This window comes from Neovison vison, chromosome 4, assembly GCF_020171115.1.
Source record: "Neovison vison isolate M4711 chromosome 4, ASM_NN_V1, whole genome shotgun sequence".
Taxonomy (NCBI): Eukaryota; Metazoa; Chordata; class Mammalia; order Carnivora; family Mustelidae; genus Neogale; species Neogale vison.
In genome coordinates, this window is record NC_058094.1 from 129,242,030 (window position 1) to 129,262,168 (window position 20,139).

At 48.2% G+C, this 20,139-nt stretch overlaps 1 protein-coding gene across 1 annotated transcript in view; it reads right to left on the reverse strand.

Annotated features, from left to right (window-relative positions):
* Positions 1-20,139, reverse strand: part of EGFR (epidermal growth factor receptor) — a 200,354-nt gene that overhangs the window by 113,109 nt on the left and 67,106 nt on the right. The gene's annotated exons all lie outside the window — the stretch shown is intronic.

A 20,139-nucleotide genomic window follows, 5' to 3' on the forward strand; every position in this document is an offset into this window, starting at 1 on the left:
ATGAGCTGACGGTAAGTCTTCTGTCGTAGAATAGGTTAAGGACCCAGCCAATAGCATCCATTAGTATTTAAATTTCACATAGGAGAAGACTAAAGCCAAAAGGTAAAGTTCAGGTCAACAACAAACATGGGAGCTAAGAACAGGGCTTGTCATGAAACCAAGAGATGTATTAAATCCCACTGACCCCCGACAGCTGGATGTTTCCTAACAGGACTGTCCCAACGGGCGGAAAGGAGAAGGTGGAACAGAGCCTGCTGCAGGTCTACACGTCCAGAGGTGCCCAACAGCCCATACACACTTTGCAGACACCTGGAGTGAATGAGTGAATGAACCCTTTAGTGACCAGGACATGCCAACACAGTATTTTTTTTTTTTTTTAAGATTTTATTTATTTATTTGAGAGAGAGAGAGACAGTGAGAGAGAGCATGAGCGAGGAGAAGGCCAGAGAGCGAAGCAGACTCCCCATGGAGCTGGGAGCCTGACGTGGGACTCGATCCCGGGACTCCAGGATCACGCCCTGAGCCGGAGGCAGTCGTCCAACCAACTGCGCCACCCAGGCGTCCCAACACAGTATTTTTTAATCCAGTGTAACACTAAGCTGTTTAGAAACAAAACAATGACACAACCATCAGACAATCGCCGCCAGCAAGAAGAAACTTCCTAATGTACAAATTCACTTTAATACATGGTGGGGAGACAAAACCCCCCTACGCTTATCTAGAAAGTTGTCATCAGGTGAATTCTGAGTGGCAGGGTCCGCACTGCCTTGAACTACAATCAAGAGGTGCCAAAGCGAGAAGACACAGAACTTCCATCTACAAAGACGACGACGAAAGGGAAAAAAACTTGTCCACTGCCTGATTGGGTCAGACATCCAGTAAGTCATACTAAGGCACTGGGGGGCTTTTAAGAAATGCTCTTTGCAGAGTCTGCCCTGATCACGCTGGGGTAGGCACTGGTGTTTAAAAGCTCTTCAAATGATCCCAGGGGCCAGCTGGAGCTGAGGACCGTGGAACTCCCGGTTGGCGAGGGGAAAAGGAGGTTCTTGTGGGAGCACGGCTGCCTGACTTCTGTCTGTGTTCTGCCTGGCTTCGGTCCTAAGAGCTGCTGCTTCTGCTCCTGTCTGCTGGATATTAATATAGGCTCCCGAGGGAGATTAACTGTGTATGCACGTGTATTTTAATTATGAACACAGAGGCCCATGCAAGGTATTGTTTTCATTCACAGGGCCCTCCGTACACTGGCCTCTGTGCTCTTGGCACTCTTCTTGGGACTTGGTTTCCCCACTTAGAGGGTCTGTTTCTCAGACACTGGTGTGTTTTCATCACATTCATCCTCAGTCCCTTTGAGGTAAGCTGCGTAATTATAATCATTTCCTGCTATCAGATCACCAAAGACTAAGTTTGAAAAAAAAGACACTGGAAAATATTTGAGAATGTGAATTAGTATGAGCGAGAGAAGAGGTCACAGAGAAAAGGGGTAGGTGGGTCCTGGGATTCACTTTTGGACTTGACTTGCCTCAAACTGAGTGTCCATGTTTCCTTCCGTAAAAAGTGGAGAGAAAGGAGTTTCACTTTCCCCTCTTAATTAGTAAATATTACTTTACCTTGTGTTTTCCTTTTTTAAGATTTACTTATTTATTTGCCAGAGACAGAGACAGCATGAGTGAGGGGGAGGGGCAGAGGGCGAGGGACCACCAGACCCCTTGCTGAGCAGGGAGCCCGATGTGGGACTCAAACCCAGGACCCTGGGATCATGACCTGAGCCAAAGGCAGACGCTTAACTAACTGAGCCACCCAGGCACCCGTGTGTGTTTTTGTGTGTCTCTTTGTAGGCTTATGGTGTGTGTGCACGTGTGCGTGTGTACATGTATCTGTGTCTCTGCGTGTACATGTATGTGTGAGTCTGAGTGTCTCTGTGTATACAGATGTATACGTGCTCGTATGTCCGTGTGTCTCTGCATGTGACCCTCTGATATGGAGTGTTCATTCTCTCATTGCACAAATCAGGAAACTGCTGAGCCTAAGCTGACCTGAACTCCCACAGCTGCACAGAGCAGGTCAATGGTCATGTGAAGAGGGCTGCCTCTCCCAGACCCCAGCACCCGCCCCAGCACCCACTCCAGAACCACTAAACTGAATCCTCCATGGCATGGCTTCTGGAAAACAGAGAGGACATGGAGAACAACAGTGAACAACAGCGATGGCCACGAACTTTACCGCACACGTACCATGGGGCAGCCCTCCTCTCCCCACGGAACCCTCACAACTTTCTCCTGAGTTCTCTACTTTAGAGAAAAGGAAATTGCATTTTAGAAAGGTTAAGGGATTCGGCCTCTTGAATTTTGCACGGTGGAGGGAAAACCAAACAAATAGCTCTGACCAAAGACAAGATGTCCCTGCAGGGGCGGCTCCTTGTTTGAGGGGGCCTGAAGTTCCAAGTGTGGGATGGGGGCTTCAGAAGGCAGCGCTGAACCGTGAAGAGAGAATGGGACCCTGAGGTATGCCCAAGCAAGAGGGGCCAAGGAGCCCGAGTGTCGTTAGCTTCTGAGGGAACCGACCTCCAGGCCATGGCTTTCTTTAAAAGACAAGTCATTTTTTTCTCTTTTATTAGGAGAAATAAAAGCCAGAGATAAGAGAGCCAAGAGATAAGACGGCTGGCTAGGTACACCCTGGGCTGAGCTGTGGGGAAGGATCTCCCAGAGCCGCCGCGCCCTGGGGTCTCCTGCAGCATCTGAGGCTGACCCCGGACTGCTCTCCACCTCCCTTTGTTTTCCCACCCCAAGCTCTGGACCCTGGAAATGGCTGACTGTCGGGGCGCCCAGCAGAAATGCTTGGTGCAAGGTGTGGAGGAGGCCTGTGATAGGGACCCCAGAGAGTGGGTTCTCTGAGGTGGACTCCTCTGTCAGGAAATGGGCCCCGTGTCTGCGGAGACAAGTGAGACGTCAGTGATTTCACTTGCATAAAGAGAAAGCACCTCCCTGCAGCTGGACACAGTGAGTGGCGTGCGAGACGGGCCGGCTTAGGAAACTAAAAAAGACCCCTTTCTCCATGCTGTGGTAGGCTCTGTAAGTACCGCCAGGAACTGAAGATTACAACATTCAGCTCTCCAAGATGACTTCTAAGAAGGCTATTCTATAGTGCTGACTGAATCGAAAGTAAAGGAAAATACAAACTTTAGTTTTAAACCCAATTTTCTCCTTTCTCTGTGACATCCATTCAACCAAATCTTCCAGAAACGCTTCCCTTATCAGTACTGAGAGCCGGTAAAGCCCCCAGGGTCGACTTGCATTCACCCCTGACTTTCCTGTTCAGCTGGAAATAATCCTTTTCCCGAGATCACAGATTAATGTCCCCAGTGTTGCCCAAGCGTACACACCCATGAATTGCAGCGAGCGTTCGAGGGTCCAGAGATGGTCTCCAGAGACCACGCCATCAACGCCCTGAGTCTGGGCACCGGGACAGTTATAAAAGAATAAGGGGACCAAGTTAGTGCCCTAAGGAAATGACTGTCAGGGACGCCTGGGTGGCTCAGTGGGTTGAGCCTCTGCCTTCGGCTCAGGTCATGATCTCAGGATCCTGGGATCCAGCCCTGCATTGGGCTTTCTGCTCCGCGGGGAGCCTGCTTCCTCCTCTCTCTCTGTCTGCCTCTCTGCCTACTTGTGATCTCTGTCAAATAAATAAGTAAAATCTTAAAAAAAAAAAAAAAAAAAGGAAATGACTGTCTTTTTGTTCATACTTGCAAGGCATTTCAGCTGGAAAAGGGCAATTCCAAATTACTGGCATTTCAGTTGAGAAAGGAGAGTAGACAAACTACTCAGGAAGAAGGCCTCTCCCCATGTCTTGTGAAGTTTGCAAAGCAGTTTCCCAAGCCTGGACAGCCCCCAAAAGTTCTGTTTCTTTTGCTTAACTAAAGTTAGAGTCCACGAATTTGCGCCCCTCCTAGTTTTGTTTTGAATGGACCAAAACGCTTCTGCTAAATTCATCTGGACCTTTCTAATATCCCAAAGCCATCTGCCTCACGTGCCAGAGAGCAGTCTGTCTGTCTAGAGCCCGTGGATAAAACTCATGAAAATATGGCGCCGGAAAACTGTGGTGGCCAAAGACACGCGTAGGGCATTGTGAATTTACTTCCGTTCCCCCTGCTTCCACACCGGATCTGAGAAAGTGCGGATACACAGCCTAGGAGCATCTAGCATATGTGAGAGGTGAAGTCTGAAGGGGACTACTGGCATGTTCTGTAGCACATTCCTTTCCCTAATTCCTATGGACTCTTAGTAGAAAACGCAGACCTCGACATTGGCCTCCAACGTAAGGACTCTCTAAGCACTTGGCTTTGGCTGCCCCAAAACCAGATCTTTGGAAACCTCTTTATGACCAGACCTCCTGACACAACCGGCCAGTCTGTCCCCACAGGACCACCTCAAGGGCAGGGGGGCCCATGCCTACGAGGTGCGGTGGCCATGCTCAGGAAGCGCATGTGCAAACCTCGCAGACTCGGCTCTTGAACAAGCCAGCTGCCCCTCATGACCGGCCACGAGCTCTCTCTCCCAAGAGTAAGTTGCTGGCTGCTGCTGGGCCAATTCCTTTTTCTCCTCGCCCGTCAATGGAAACTCGCTCTGAGATTAATTTCCAACCGAATAAATGTTATCACCAGATGTCTTTCTGTGCAGCAGCCCTTCTTGAAAACAAATTTTCCTTAGTAATGGGGAAAATGGAACTTCAAGGAGCCTGTGCACAGCTCTGAACAAAAGTTTCATTTTGTGTGTGTGTTATACAGGCCTCATGTTGGCCGTATTACTAGCTCTCGGGGGCGGCACTTCCCGTCCCATGTACGGTTTTGCCATCATCTGCAAAGTAAACGACGTCTGATGGAGCCCACTGCCCCGTGGCCGTCGGCACCTCCACGCTCCCATGCGTCCCCAGCACTCCCTGGGCTTCCAGAAATAGTCACCACACGGCTGGCGCCCCGAGCAGACCGGACTCAAACAGTAAGCCCTACACCCCACCGCTTACGAGAAACTTACAGAAGCTGGTGCTTGGATCCCAGACACAGATGTCTCCATGCCCCGAAATTAAAAACACTCTCACTTGTTGAAACAGAACAGGCAAAAAGCCAACAGAAACCCTACACACACAGAACCCCGGTGTGTGGCAGAAAGTCACCACCCCAACTGGAGTGGGTATACAAATGCAGTTTCCTCCTCAAAAAAAATCACTTCTTCACTATTGACGTGCACAGGTATGAGTAGAAGTTACTGTTTCCAGAGTAGGAAACTGTTTAAGAACCTGAAAGGGTGGGGAGATGTAGGTGTCTCACTCTCAGGTGAGAAATGCTTTTGTTTTATCATGAACTAGGACTCAAACCCAGAAATAAGCCATGGGAAGGGTGTTTGGATTCGGCTACATTTGGGGGTTTTTGTTTGTTTGTTTGTTTGTTTTTTCCCATTTTGGTTAGAGATGGGCCAGGCTAGCGATTCCAGAAGCAAGTAGAGTAAACACGGCCAATACAACCACCAACCCAAAAGCCACTCCCTTCACAGAGCACAGAGGCAGGGCTTCTATCCTTCAAACACGGAGCAGGGAACTGAAAGAGTAGAAGATGGAATGTTCTAAGGGAGCACCGCTGACCGAGGGGCCTCACCAGCCTGATCCCGGCACGAGCAGATCACGACTAAGGGGTCCCTCCCCTTCAATCATCTACTTCATCTTTTCTCCCCAGACATCAGTTGAGGAAATGGTGACACAGGCTAACTGATGTTTCAAGGTCCCATGGGAGTTGGGATTCTTTTGATTAAAATTAAAAGGCCCCGTGAGAATGCGGGGCAAGTTAGAAGGGCAAGACATAGTACAGGTAAGCAACTGAGGAAGCGGTGGGCATGTGGGTTTCCATGGAAGTTTCTGGGCTAGAACTCAATACTCTGGTCCGTCATATCACCGTGCAACAGAAGCCTCCAAAGTCCAAGTGTCTGTTCCAGTCTCGAGAGGAAGAGAGCTCCAGCAACACCCTCAGAACACAGGCATCACCTACCTGCAAATCGCCGGAGCTGCCAGGCCCCGCTGACCACGCCCAGCGGCTGACGCCAGGGCAGACATCCGTCATTAGCCCTGCACAGAAATGACATCTATCTGCTCATCACCACGCCTGGGGACATTTGATAGCACAGCAGGTTTTGAACTGGTGAAAATGGGCAGATAAACTCGATTCCATAAAGGTATTTCAAGGGATAGAAAACTGAAACGCTTTCTTCTGAACCGAGTCTTCCGTAATAAGTATCAAAAAGGCAGTTCTGAGGAAATGAAAGAACACCAGGGTCCATTTATTTCCTGCAATGATGGGGATGGATGCAATGTAAGGGTGGTGGACTGGGGGTCTGGTGTGGGTCTGCAAGTGCTCTGCACTGGGGGAGGACAGAGAAACAGGAGCACATCACTGCAGGGCTCCCAGTGAGGCGGGAGCCAGTCCTCCTGATGCAGATCTTGCTGCGGTAATTAAGGCGAAAGCTCAGGCCGATGGGGAGCCTGCTGATCTCACCCTCTGGGGCACTTCCTGCCCTCCTCCAACTAATCTGCAGGACTCAGCATCTCACTGAATTGCCGGGCCCAATGCAAAGGGAAGCAGCAAGGCGCAGTGTACAAAATCTCACCCACAACACCGGGTCACGGGCCCTTCTGTCCCCAGCACCTCAGGAAGCAGGCACGATGGGAGAACAGAGACAGCTTAGTTTTGGGTAAGGCGTGGCTCTGGGATACACCGTTTTGCCACAGCTCACACTGAATTAGGGCGGACCTTGCCACCAGCAGGTGGCCCTTCAGAGGGATGATGGCCCTTCTCGGAGGCCAGCTCGGCCCTCGTTCAAGTTCACGGCCTCTTGCTCAACACTTGTCAGGGCCAGAGTTTAAAACACAATATGGGCTTTTTCAACAGACAGCTTTGGCATTTAAAAAAAATATTTTATTTTGGGACGCCTGGGTGGCTCATTCGTTAAGCGTCAGCCTTCAGCCTGGGTCATACCCCGCATCAGGCTCCCTGCTCGGCAGGAAGCTGGCTTCTCCTTCTCCCACTCCCCCTTGCTGTGTCTCTCTGTCAAATAAATAAATAAAACCTTTTAAAATAACAGGAACAATGATTTAACGAAAAGAATATTTTATATTTATTTACTTATTTGTCAGAGAGAGAGAGAGAGAGAGCGAGCGAGTAGGCACATACAAGCAGGCTCCCGGCTGAGCAAGGAGCCCGAGGTGGGACTTGATCCCAGGACCCTAAAATCATGACCCAAGCTGAAGGCAGACGCTTAACCGACTGAGCCACCCAGGCGTCCCAGCTTCGGCACTTCTTGACGCATCCCATTCTCCTCAGCCCTGCTCCCTGGCAGGTGACAATCAGAGGCGTGCGTGTTAGAGGGAGGCTGGAGGGCACGACCGCCGACTGTGCGCTCTCGCCGGGCGATCCTTCGTGTCTTTTTCCTGAACTGGTACTAGTTTTTCAACCCACATACCTCTCTGTATTAGGAACCACGATCACCAGAATCTTCCACAGGATGGCAGCTTTTTATCACTTTTTACCCCATAACTATAGCTAGGACTCTCATTTATAATACTCTGTTATCAGAGCTCTTTTTCCTACATATTGCCAATCCTTGAATTCGAAGGACCCATTCGGCAAAGTTGACAGCTTCCTCCTTCAACACAAGAGCCTGTGGAAAGGATGCCAAACTTTGAATTAGAAATTGGGGTTAAGGGCGCCTGGGTGGCTCAGTGGGTTAAGCCGCTGCCTTTGGCTCAGGTCATGATCTCAGGGTCCTGGGATCTAGTCCCGCATCAGGCTCTCTGCTCGGCAGGGAGCCTGCTTCCACCTCTCTCTCTCTGCCTGCCTCTCTGCCTACTTGTGATCTCTCTCTGTCAAATAAATAAATAAATAATCTTTAAAAAAAAAAAGAAATTGGGGTTAAAATACTGGCTTTAGGGGCGCCTGGGTGGCTCAGTGGGTTGGGGCCTCTGCCTTCCGCTCAGGTCATGATCCCAGGGGTCCTGGGATCGAGCGAGTCCCTGCTGAGCAGAGAGCCTGCTTCCTCCTCTCTCTCTCTGCCTGCTTCTCTGCCTGCTTGTGATCTCTTTCTGTCAAATAAATAAATAAAATCTTAAAAAAAAAATACTGGCTTTATTACTTGCCAGCCTGGTGATCCGGGGCAATAGGGACGGAGATTCTCTGGCTGTGTTGCTGAGAACATCAAATGAGATCACCGTCAAAGGAGAAGTGCCAAGCACGACACCCGACCTCTAGAAGAGTATCACATATCTGGTAAAAAAAAAAAAAAAAATCCAAGAAACCAAAAAACTCCTGTATCAAAGTACAGCCTGTCTTTTATAAAATACACAACTCTATGTTAGGTCCTTGAAATGCATTTTCAGTTCTTCAGAGTTAAAATGAGATTTCTTCTACGAAGAAAAGTTATTGCTCCCTGAAGCTAAAATTTTACCTTTTTACTGGCCTCACTCCTTTAGGCCAAGATGGTCGTCTTTAAAAAAAAAGATATAAAAAGATAAGATTCAGACAGCATTTTAAAAATCTGAGGATTAACATATGACTCCCTCAAGACGCAGGGCTTGTCCTTCCTTGGTATCTCCAGGCAGAGGTCTGAGTTAAGTTCGGACTTTCAATTAGGGCTTCATGTGCGCACTTTTCAAAATCTGGTGACTCGGGGCGCCTGGGTGGCTCAGTGGGTTAAGCCGCTGCCTTCGGCTCAGGTCATGATCTCAGGGTCCTGGGATCGAGTCCCGCATCGGGCTCTCTGCTCAGCAGGGAGCCTGCTTCCCTCTCTCTCTCTCTCTGCCTGCCTCTCCGTCTACTTGTGATCTCTCTCTGTCAAATAAATAAATAAAATCTTTAAAAAAAAAAAAATCTGGTGACTCAAGTTGTAAGATCAGTGGTTGTAGCAAATCACGTTTTCCACTCTTTTAAATGTTTCTATGTTTTTCTTCTATTGAATCACTCTATCTGAATCCTAAGTCACATGGCCATTCCGTAGGAAGGGGATAAAGTGCATTAAAGAAAGTAATCCTTGTGGGGCGGCCAATGGAGCATGGGTCTGGAGGTGGGGCTTCTTGGCTGCGTATCCTTAGACTGTCTCCTCACCCCTCTGTACTCCCAGTTTTTCTGTCAGCAAACAAGGGTGTACACCTCACAGGTCACCCAAAGTCTTTCCTTAAAAAATAGACATTCTTGTCAAACTAAAAATACTCATGTAACCCTTGATGCGGTACGAAGCAGAGTACATTACCTAGGAAGAAGTCAGCCTGAGAAGAGGAGTGAGCATCTAATCAACGCCTTGAGCAGCTTGTACTGGTGGGACGTGGAGAAGTCAGGCCAGCAGGTTGGAGGAAAGCACGAGAAGCCAGTCCGGCAGGTGGGGTATTTCCCAGCAGAGGCGCAAAGAACAGGGTTCCCACAGTCACCCACACACCGTGGAAAGGGGCTGATCCGGCTGGAGGATCATAGATGATCACGGAAGGCAGGTGTGGGCCCAATTCTGGGGTCATGGTTCCAACAATCTACCACTAAAAAGACATTTTTGAGACAACTAGAGAAATGCCAATGAGACTGGTTGTCAGATAACATAAGATAGGAGGTTACGTTTTTAGGGGTGATGACGACGTTTGATTACATGAGAAAAATCCGTGTTTTCAGAGATGCAGAGTGACATACAGAGTGGTGAAATGCCATTCCATCTTCTTAGCTGTGACATAACTGGTTTTAAAATATTTCAGAAATGAGAGGGTAGATGAGAAAAAATAATCTTCCTGATTTGGGGCCCTGGATGTGTATTATGACTTCGGTAAGCGAAATGAAAAAAATATTATTGAAAAATCCAGAAGCGGCAGGCCACACGGAGGACGAGGCAAAATCACACAGATGAGGCCGTTTTCTACCTGCTGCAGTTTGGGAAGCTCTCAAGTAAAGTGAAATCAAGTTAAAAAGAAAAGACAAAATGATATGCTGTGTATGAACCCATTTGTATAAAAATAGGAACAAAACCTAAAGTATGTTCATTTGTACACACACGGGCATGTAACCCACAGGGGACAAATTCTGGAAGGATACCTCCTCCCAAGCTCCTGACAGGGTCAGCAGGACCTCAGGACGACGGAAAAGCACGGCCCCTGTTCTTCACCCTCTAACTGTCCAATTTCCTGCCACTCGTGCACTTTTTCCCAAGGAGGTGTTCTCATCTCATGTCATTAAAACACAGCCAAGTGAATAAGTAAGTGAAGGCAGGAGGGTAAAACTGGAGGGAGCAGAAGAGGACAGAAGGACAGAGGAAGGGAGGCCGGCAAGGCACGCTGGTGAATTCCAGAGCTCGCTGATGACGTCTTCATACGCAAAGGGCAGGGGTATAGACACACAACATTTTATAGCTCAATTGGCAAAGGCCTTTCATTCCAAAAAGAAAACAGTGTCAGCATTAAAGAAATGGGGTTCATCCTGCGGCCAGGTCCCCATTAGCAGGAGGAGGGAGGCTTTCATCAGAGCCGATGGGTGAGGATGGCTGTCCCTGGTAATCACAGGGAAGTCAGATGACCATGAGGGCCACGTGCCCCAGGCGCACCCCTGTAATTTGTAGCATAATGAACTATTACCTTAGCAGAATCCTGTGCCAGGCATTTAATTTGCAAGTGCAGAGGCCTGCTGGGTGACTTGAAAATGACTCTGAAATTACCCCTGTGCCATCTGAAACGACCAGAAGTGTGACCGGGGTTGCTCAGGGAGAGTGGCGCGCGGGAAATGGGAGGCCGTGGGGCGACGCTTCTAGGGAAGGTGTTAGACGCACCTGTGTTCTGACTCACGAAGGAGTCTGGGGACATTTCCCGCAGCTGCTTTCGAGATTCGATTTCGGGCTCCATCATGGGAGTCCTGGGTGCCAAAAGGGGGCCTCCCCCGATCTGATCCCATCTTCAGAGTAGGGGCAGAGGGACTCGGCATGTGGAGTCTGGGAAAGGGTTTTCTTTTTCCTGGAGGGGATTACCCCGTCCTCAGGCTTTGTGGGGACATTCAGCCAGATGTGAGAGGAAGAAGCAGGTACAGCAGGTGCCAAGGACACAGGAAAGAGGGAGCTTTTTACTCTCCTAGGTTACATCAAGGTTTGAGGGGGGAGATCACTGTTTCCACTGATTACCTTCCCCATGGGCCTACCTCCATCAACTACCAGCATACACACCTTTTCCTCTCTCTGATTACGATAACAAGAGGAACTACGACCATCAGTTCCTTTCTTCTGTGGCCGGCGACACAGAGGGTGGAGCAGAGGGGGGCGGGGAAGCCACTGCACACCAGGTGCTGGAATGTTCTCTGCTCACCTGCCCCAGTTCCTGTCAGCTGTGAGTCATGCGCAGCCTTCCTACACCCTGAGGAGAGCCTGGCTGGGCCGGGTCTCCACTGGGGACACGGGTGTTCATGCATGAGTAAACCCAACAGCCAAGTTTCTAATTCGTCACAACATCACAAAAAGCATGTGAGAAAAGGCCACTCTCCTAGTCCTCCTCCAAAGTTTGCTTTTGTTCTGAATATGCCTAATAAAAATCCCTGGGGTTTTTCCCTTCTCGCCCCGTTGGTGCTCATAAAAGACATGTTGCCACACCTTTTAAATGCTTCCCATGTTTCTGGTGCAAGCCCCCTTCTGCCAGAGCAATGGCTCTTATTTTGGTCGCCTGGAATCGGACTTTTAGAAGGGAGGTCCCTGAGATCGACCCTCTCACCATGTCACTCAGGAGGCACTGGCAGAGGCAAGAATTCACGTTTTTACGAAGCACCATTGCTGGCGCTCATGCGAAGAAACAGCTGTGTTTAAATGGATCACGAGTGTGGGTTCCGAGCGCAGATAACTGAGAAGCATCTTGAAAACAATATAAAGGGGCATCTGGGTGGCTCAGTGGGTTAAGCCTCTGCCTTCGGCTCAGGTCATGATCCCAGGGTCCTGGGATCGAGCCCCACATCGGGCTCTCTGCTCGGCAGGGAGCCTGCTTCCCCCCCCACCCCGCCTGCCTCTCTGCCTACTTGTGATCTCTCTCTGTCAAATAATTAAATAAATTCTTTAAAACAAACAAAAAAAATATATAAAATAGTGTTCACCAGAACGGTTTCGCTGGGCACCACAGCACTGTTTTGCCGACTTGGGAGCTCTGGACGGGAACAGGCGCAGCCTCTGAGCGCCTGTGGTCAGATGTGAACAGGACACACAGTGCTGGGGGAGACAGTTTTCCTTGCTTCAAGTGAGCAGTGGAAGTAGTGAAAGCCTAAGTAAACTCTGACCATTAGATAATGGGCCATTATAACTCTGGACAACTTCCTGAATGGCTCTAAAAAAAAAAAAAAAAAAAAAAAAGGGTCTCTCGTTTCCTGCCTGAAGAAAAGAGAAATATTAGGATAGCGTTGTGTGCAAAGAATGCAAGCTTGTAAGAGGAGGTGCACAGAGTTGGGGAGAGGGGGGCAGGGGGTGGGGGAGAGGGGGAGACTGATTCCTGGCTTAGAAGGGAAAACAAGAAAAAAAAAATTCTGTTCTCTCCTGGGCCGTCAAAGCCCCACATCCCACACGTCCCTCCAGCTCAGCCAGCCAGCTGCCGTGGGCTCCCCCACCCTCCCCAGTCCTTGGCCGGTGGGGGGGGGGGAGGGGCTCACCCCGGAGACCTCCAGCAGCAGGGCGGGCGGGCAAAAGGGAGAGAAAGATGAAAGCATGAAAGCAGAGAGTCCCCGTGCAGCTCCTGTGAAACCAGAAAACTCTGAGATCTAGATGGTTTTATTCCAAGAGGCTGCCAGGAAAGAACTGGCTCCCAGAAAAGCCACAGCTTCATTTTTTCCCATACTCTAGTGATACGTTTCCAGGGCTCTTTTTTTCCTCCAAGGGAGCAAAATAATATCACCTTTTGGGATGACCACAGTTTTTTGTTTTGTTTTGTTTGTAAATCTTACAAACCGTCATTATGGTTTTAAGGCATTAAGTGTGTTCTGGATTGGGAGCCTGGCGGGGGGTGGGGGGGTGGGGGGGTGGGGCTTAATTGGCGAAGAGCCTGCCTTGGGCTCAGGTCATGGTCCCAGAGTTCTGGGATGGAGTCCTGGGTTGGGCTCCCTGCTCAGCAGGGAGCCTGCTGCTTCTCCCTCCGCCCCTCCCCCCTGCAGTGCTCTCTCTCAAATAAATAAAATCTTTAAAAAAAAAAAAAAGAGTGTTCTGGGTTGGAAGCCACAGAGTCTGTACTGACCCGCTAGTTGTGGGAACCTGAGCAAACTCCTCTCTCTCTCTCTCTCTCTCCTCCTAGAACTGTAAAATGCAGGGATCAAGCAGGGAAATTGTGAGGCAACAGAGAAATGACATAACTCATAAAATTCATTTGGCACAGGTCTTGGTACATGGTACGCATCTGACAACCAGCAGCAGTACAGCACGGCTGATAATGGTCTTAAACTGTGGACGCCACAAGAAGGCAGTGCTTCGCGGAAGAAGGTCATTGCTTCTGGGGCAGGGTCACGTCCCAACACAAATCATGAACGCGGTCAAATCAGAGCAGCATGCCGCTGAACACACGTGACCTTGCACTCCGTATCCCCACTCTCTCTTGGGGCCATGACGAACCCCTCATTCCTTATTTTTGGACTAAAAAGGCATGTGTGAGAATTAAAAGATACGATGTATCAAGAACCCAGTATGGAACTAGAAGACAGAAACAGACCTTACAGTTTTCTCCTCTGCCCTGATATGCAGAGAATCTAACCTAGAATTCGTACCACTGACTTTACGGTGTGGCCCAAACAAAATTTCCTCATGTTCAGGGATTCCTGTCCAGTTACCTCTGATGTAATTTTTCCGGAAGTAGGAAAATTTTACTTTGGAGGCACCAATGATGTACTACATTCTTCTGCTCCTTTAGTGACAAGAATCACTCCCCACTGGACTCAGGAGGATGGAACGACGTCTCAGGACCCAGGAGCACAGGGTAGAGCGCTGGGGCCTAGAGCCAGTGATGCTCTGACCCCAGAACCCACGTGTTTTCCACTCTACCACACAGAAACCGATGGAAAAACCACTGCATTCAGCAGACTTCAGGAACACGGAATGTGTTTTGTAATACTGACAGGATTTGCAAGAACTCAGTGGAAAGGGAAGAACGACATGCCGACTCTCTCATACCTTGGGCACGACACAATTCGTAACGTAGCTGTTAGTATTTTTTTCAATCTGGCATACGTCCTTTACATGATGAACTACCTGTGAGGATGTTTTGACTCAAGGCAGGCTGACTGTGGTCCACTTTTGAAGGCTTCTGGTGTCGTGACTTTCTGTTGCTAAATGATCATTTCAGGGTTTAGAGAAATGGAACGGGCAAGGAAATACCTTTCGTGGATTCAAGCACGCCCTTCAGTGCACCATTCCTAGGAAAACTGAATGCCCCGTTTTACTGAGTATCTGCAATATGTCTGATTGCTCAAGATTACGGACAGGCTGTCCTCCTCTGGAATTCAGACAAGGGACTGGGGGGGTGGGTGCAGGAAGGAATGTGGCAGGCGAGCCTCGGGCTGGTCCGAGTGCCTCGGGACATCTCCTCGCTCCTGTCTGAGGCCAGAACATCAACACGCCAGATTCCTTCTCCCAAGAACTGCCCTCCAAATACCGAAGACAACTATGATATCCTCTCTTTGTCTCCCCCGACAAAAACATCCCACCCCATTTTTATCTGTTGTTGTGACTTTTTCCAAGTGCCATTCCCACCTCTTAGCCCGTTCCAGTTTGCAAACACCCTTCCCAAGCGCAGCTTTGGAAATGAGCACTTCTCATCAACGGAAGCCCGTCCAGCCTCACACGTCTTGCCTATCCCTTTCTACAACTTGACCCAAATGCATGATGGGTAATATTCTTGGGAATCAGGCAAATGGCAAAGGTGAAGACATTTTGCAAAGGGAGATTTCCCCTGGGTGGGCCTGACTCAATCAGGTAAAAGCTTTGGACAGATGTCTACACGGTTCCTGGCAGGAGATACTTGGGCTGTGAAGAAGCAAACAGCTCTACTGTAAACAGGCTACGGAGAGGGGCTGCCTCTCTGAGCACCAGCCTCAGTCCTACCCGTACAAGGCACTGGATTCTGCCAACGATCTTCAGTGACCGGGAGAAGCGGGAGCTCCAGATGAGAACCCAGCCTTGGGAGTCCCCCAGAACACGGCATAGAGACAATGTGATGACATATGGGTTGTTTCAAGCCATGACATTTGTGGTTATTTGTTCCAACATCATAGTTTGGACTTTTATTCCATTATGATAAACAAAACCAACGATTTTCCGAAGTTGTGTTTTGTTACACCAACTTTACTCCACCCTGTATCTCAGCAGTTGGCTTTGCCTTGACCTTGTTATGAATAAATTCTTGAATTCCGTTCCATGTATAGTGGTCTGTCTACCCTGATCTTGCCAACTTGTGTATTATAATCTCTTCTCGCTTCTTGTATTCCAAAACCCTGGGTACTTGCTGAACCTGGATAATCTGTCCTAGCGCGTTGCCCCTGACCCATGCACACAACATACGGACACTGCAGATTTCATTTCACCAAAGACTCCTCAGTCTAATTAAATGTTAATGACCGGTTGCATTCTATCAGTGCACCTATTTTTAAAACACAAGTTTGGTTAACAAGGAACAATTTTTTTCAGGAGAAACAGAATTGTCTTTCCTCAGTTTTCACTTACTGCTGGTAAACCCACTAGAGGTCTACTTGGTGTAGAAGAAATTTATTTATTTAAGATTTTATTTATTTATTTGAGAGAGAGAGAAACCACGAGGAAGTGGGAGGGGCAGAGGGAGAGGGAGAAGTAGGCTTCCTGCTGAGCAGGGAGCCCAATGCAGGGCTCGATCCCAGGACCCTGAGATCATGACCTGAGCCGAAGGCAGATGTTTAACTGACTGAGCCACTCAGCAGCCCTGGCCTAAAAGAAATTCAAGGCTCAGGATAGATCTGGTGCCTCACAGAATCACTGTTACACTTCAAATAGGTTTTCCTGCCTGTAAGAATGACTGGTTGTCATTCTCATGATGCAGTCACCAAAGGCAGTGCTCCATGGAGGGCCCCACAGGCATCTGCGACAGTCCTGGACTGTGGTGAGGACTCCGTGGAGTGAGTCATGAAGAAAATCCACAGGAAGGCCTTCACTTTCGAGATCCTACACATCAGCTGTCTGTAACATTGTTGATACTGCTGTGGTTAACACCACCAACATGAAAGTCCCTGGGGAGGAGCGTACAGATGACTGTGTTGTGAGTTGAATGGTTCAGGAAGACATGTTCAAGTTCTGATCTCTGTCTGGTACCTGTGACTGTGACCTTATTTGGAAGCTGGTCCTTTGAGGATGGAAGCAAGTTAAAATGAGGTCATACTGGGGGCACCAGTGGTGGCTCAGTGGGTTAAAGCCTCTGCCCTTCGCTCGGGTCATGATCCCAGGGTCCTGGGATCGAGCCCCACGTCGGGCTCTCTGCTCAGTGGGAGCCTGCTTCCTCCTCTCTCGGAAAAATAAAGGAGGTGACTGATGCAAAAAAAAAAAATGAGGTCATACTGGACTAGGGTGGGCCCGAATCCAATGACTAGCATCCTTACAAGAAGAGGGAACTTTGAACACATGTACAGAGAAGAGAATGTCTGGTGAAGGCACAGAAACAGGCACACTGGAGAATTCTACATGATGATGGAGGCACAGGGTGGAGTGGTTCACCCACAAGGCCAGGAGCGCCAAGGATTTCTGGCAACTCCAGAAGCTAGAAAGAGGCAAGAGAGGATTCTCTCCTACGGTTTCATAGAGAGCATGGCTCTGCCAACACCTTGGTTTTGGGCTTCTGATCTCCAGAACTGTTAGCGGACACATCTCGGTGGTTTTAAGCCACCCGGTTGGTTGTATTTGCTCTCAGCTCTTCGGAACTAATATACTATGATTGCCCTGGACCTGCCACTCCCACCAGACCTCCAAGGAAGGATCTCAGACTGAGTGTCTTCCAGAGCAGGAAGACCGAGGGACTGACTGTAAGGGGGATGAAAAGGCCAATGAAAATTATTGGACAATAATTCTTCGTGAAATAAATCCTTGTTTGAGGTTCTGGAAAATAACCATGTGAGGGTGCTACATTGCTTTGGTCCCCTTGGTGGCTTCGTGTCTAAGGAATCTCTTGAGCCCCGACTGCCACCAGCTGAGTTTAAATAAACTGTTTCTGTGCAAGTCTCCAAAAGCTTATGAAGTCATAGGCAGGACAAAGGAAATGAAAGGAAAACAAAGATGCTTATGAAGGAAGCGTAGGATCGTGGGAGGAGCAAAAGGGAGAAGAAGCGATCAGGGAATAATGTGAGATGATGCATGTTCTGTACACACAGGAGGTTCAGGCTATCCCTGTACTTGACAAGGTTAAGGCTATCCCTTAACTCAATGGAGTTAAGGCTATTCTTCTACTCAACAATGTTAGGGCTATCCCTCTACTCAACTAGGTTAAGGTTATCCCTCTATTCAAGGAGGTAAAGGCTATCCCTCTACTCAACAAGGTTAAGACTATCCCCCTACTCAATGAGGTTAAGGTTATCCCCCTACTCAACAAGGTTAAGGCTATCCCCCTACCCAAGGAGGTTAAGGTTATCCCTCTATTCAATGAGGTTAAGAGGTTAAGGCTATCTCCCTACTCAACAAGGTTAAGGCTATCCCTCTACTCAGTGAGGTTAAGGCTGTATGTCTCTACTCAACGAGGTATTGACAAGACACTCTTTCACAAAACTTTACATATAGCTGTATAGCCATGATTTTTTAAAAAATATTTTATTTATTTATTTGACAGAGAGAGAAATCACAAGCAGGCAGAGAGACAGGCAGAGAGAGAGAGGAAGGAAGCAGGCTCCCTGTTGAGCAGAGAGCCCGATGCGGGACTCGATCCCGGGACTCTGGGATCATAACCTGAGCTGAAGGCAGCGTATTGCCATGATTTTTAAATACATTTCTTACTTCGGTAAGGCTACAAATGTTTGAAGGTCATGGAACATTTATATTATCTTGGAGCCTTTCCCGTGCCACCTTTTTGTGAGTCTACAGGTGGCTTCAAGATTCCTTACAGAATAGCCGAGGAAACACTAACTGTGTTCAGGAGAGAGGAAAACAGCTTGGAAACCGGAAACAAACAAACATTGCCCGTTCTGCAGGCATCCACGATCTGTGCAGAAATTGGTCACTCCTATTCCAGGTTAGTGGGTAATCTCATAATTGCCAATATCTAGGGTACATGTTCCAGGCCCACAACACTGGAAGATAATGTTCCCTCTGCTACCAAGAGTCCACAATTGGTAACTCCCTTGTTAATCATTTCCACTGTGTATCAGCAAGAGCCCTGCCAAGAGCACATTTCAAAATGCTTTCTGTTCAGATTAAATTGCTGTGGCTTCCCAGGAGGAAAAGTTCTCCCTGTAAAACTCTCTGATGTAAGGTGGCATCAGGAATGCTTTTCAGGCAGTTAAGAAGCAGGACTGAACTTCTGTAGCTTGATGTGCACCTTCTGCAGGGCATTTTCCTCAGCCTGCCTCCTGATAAATGACTCATATCACTGGGTCCCCTTAGCTTGTAGCTCAAGAGAGTGGACTGCCCCACATCTGTCCCTACTCCATCCATGTTGCAGTGGCTGAGAGCTGTTAAAAACAAAACAAAGAGGAATAAGAGTGCCTTGACTATTATGGCTATATAATAAATCTCAAAATTGGTATTTTTTTTTCCCTCCAAATGGTTCTGGAGCAATTGGGCATCAGAGGAGGAAAAAAAAATCCCAAAACAAAAAAACAATAACAACAACCTAAAAACCAAACCAAACCAAACCAAAACAAAAACCAAAAAACCTCTACCTAAACTTCACACACTATACAAATATCAATTCAATCTGGATCCTAGTTGTTGTGGGTTTTTTTTTTTTTAAAGATTTTATTTATTCACCAGAGAAAGAGTGAGAGAAAGAGAAAGAGAGAGCACACACAAGCAGAGGGAGAAGCAGACTCCCTGCTGAGCAGGGAGCCTGATGCTGGGCTCCATCCCTGGACCCTGGGGATCATGACCTGAGCCAAGGGCAGACACTTAACTGACTGAGTCATCCAGGCGCCCCTAAAATGGATCCTAGTTTTTAGTCTAAAACACAAAACTATGAAACTTTTAGAAAAGAACATGAGACCACCAGGATTCAGACTTTATTTTTTCCCCCCAATTTATTTATTTTCAGAAAAACAGTATTATTTTTTCACCACACCCAGTGCTCCATGCAAGCCATGCCCTCTATAATACCCACCACCTGGTACCCCATCCTCCCACCCCCCCACCAGTTCAAACCCCTCAGATTGTTTTTCAGAGTCCATAGTCTCTCATGGTTCACCTCCCCTTCCATTTTGACGCAAAGTTCTTAGACGCAAAAAGCAGAAGCCATAGAAGAAAAAAAATGGATAAATTAGACTTCATAACTAAGAACTTTTGTTCAGCCAAAGGCCCTGTACATGGCGTTGGAAAGACAAGCTACACACTGAGAGTAAGTATTTGAAAACCACATATCTGACCAAAGACTCATATATAGAATATACAAAAAACTCTCAAAATATACAAATGTTTACTTCAGGCCACAGCTTACATGTTCTCAGCTTTGGAGGATTCATGGGCCAGGGGAGAAAGTGCTAGTTTCATGATGCAAGGTCAGAGGCAAGTAGGACCTGCTCCTCAGGCATTTTAACCTAAGGGGACACCTAAAGACTCTGTAATGGGAATAATATTTATTGCAATATTTTTTAACAACCCAAACAAATGTCATAAAATCCATGATGAACCAAATACCGAAATTTAATGCACACTGCATTTAACGCCCACCTCCCTCCTTGCCTAATTTTGGCCGTGAGAGGAAGAATGGCGGGGAGAACAGGCCTCTGCGGGGAAGAAACTAAAATGCGCAACCCTGACATTTTTGGTTCATTTTATGTCATTTTCAGCCCATGAGAACCACTGGAGCGCCTCCCATCTCTAATGGCAGCCACACTCTCGGAGGTGCCCCTCGTCCTCCCTGCATAAGTGAGCTTCCCCAGAGTATCCCCTCACCCACCTGCCTGTCCCTCTTCCA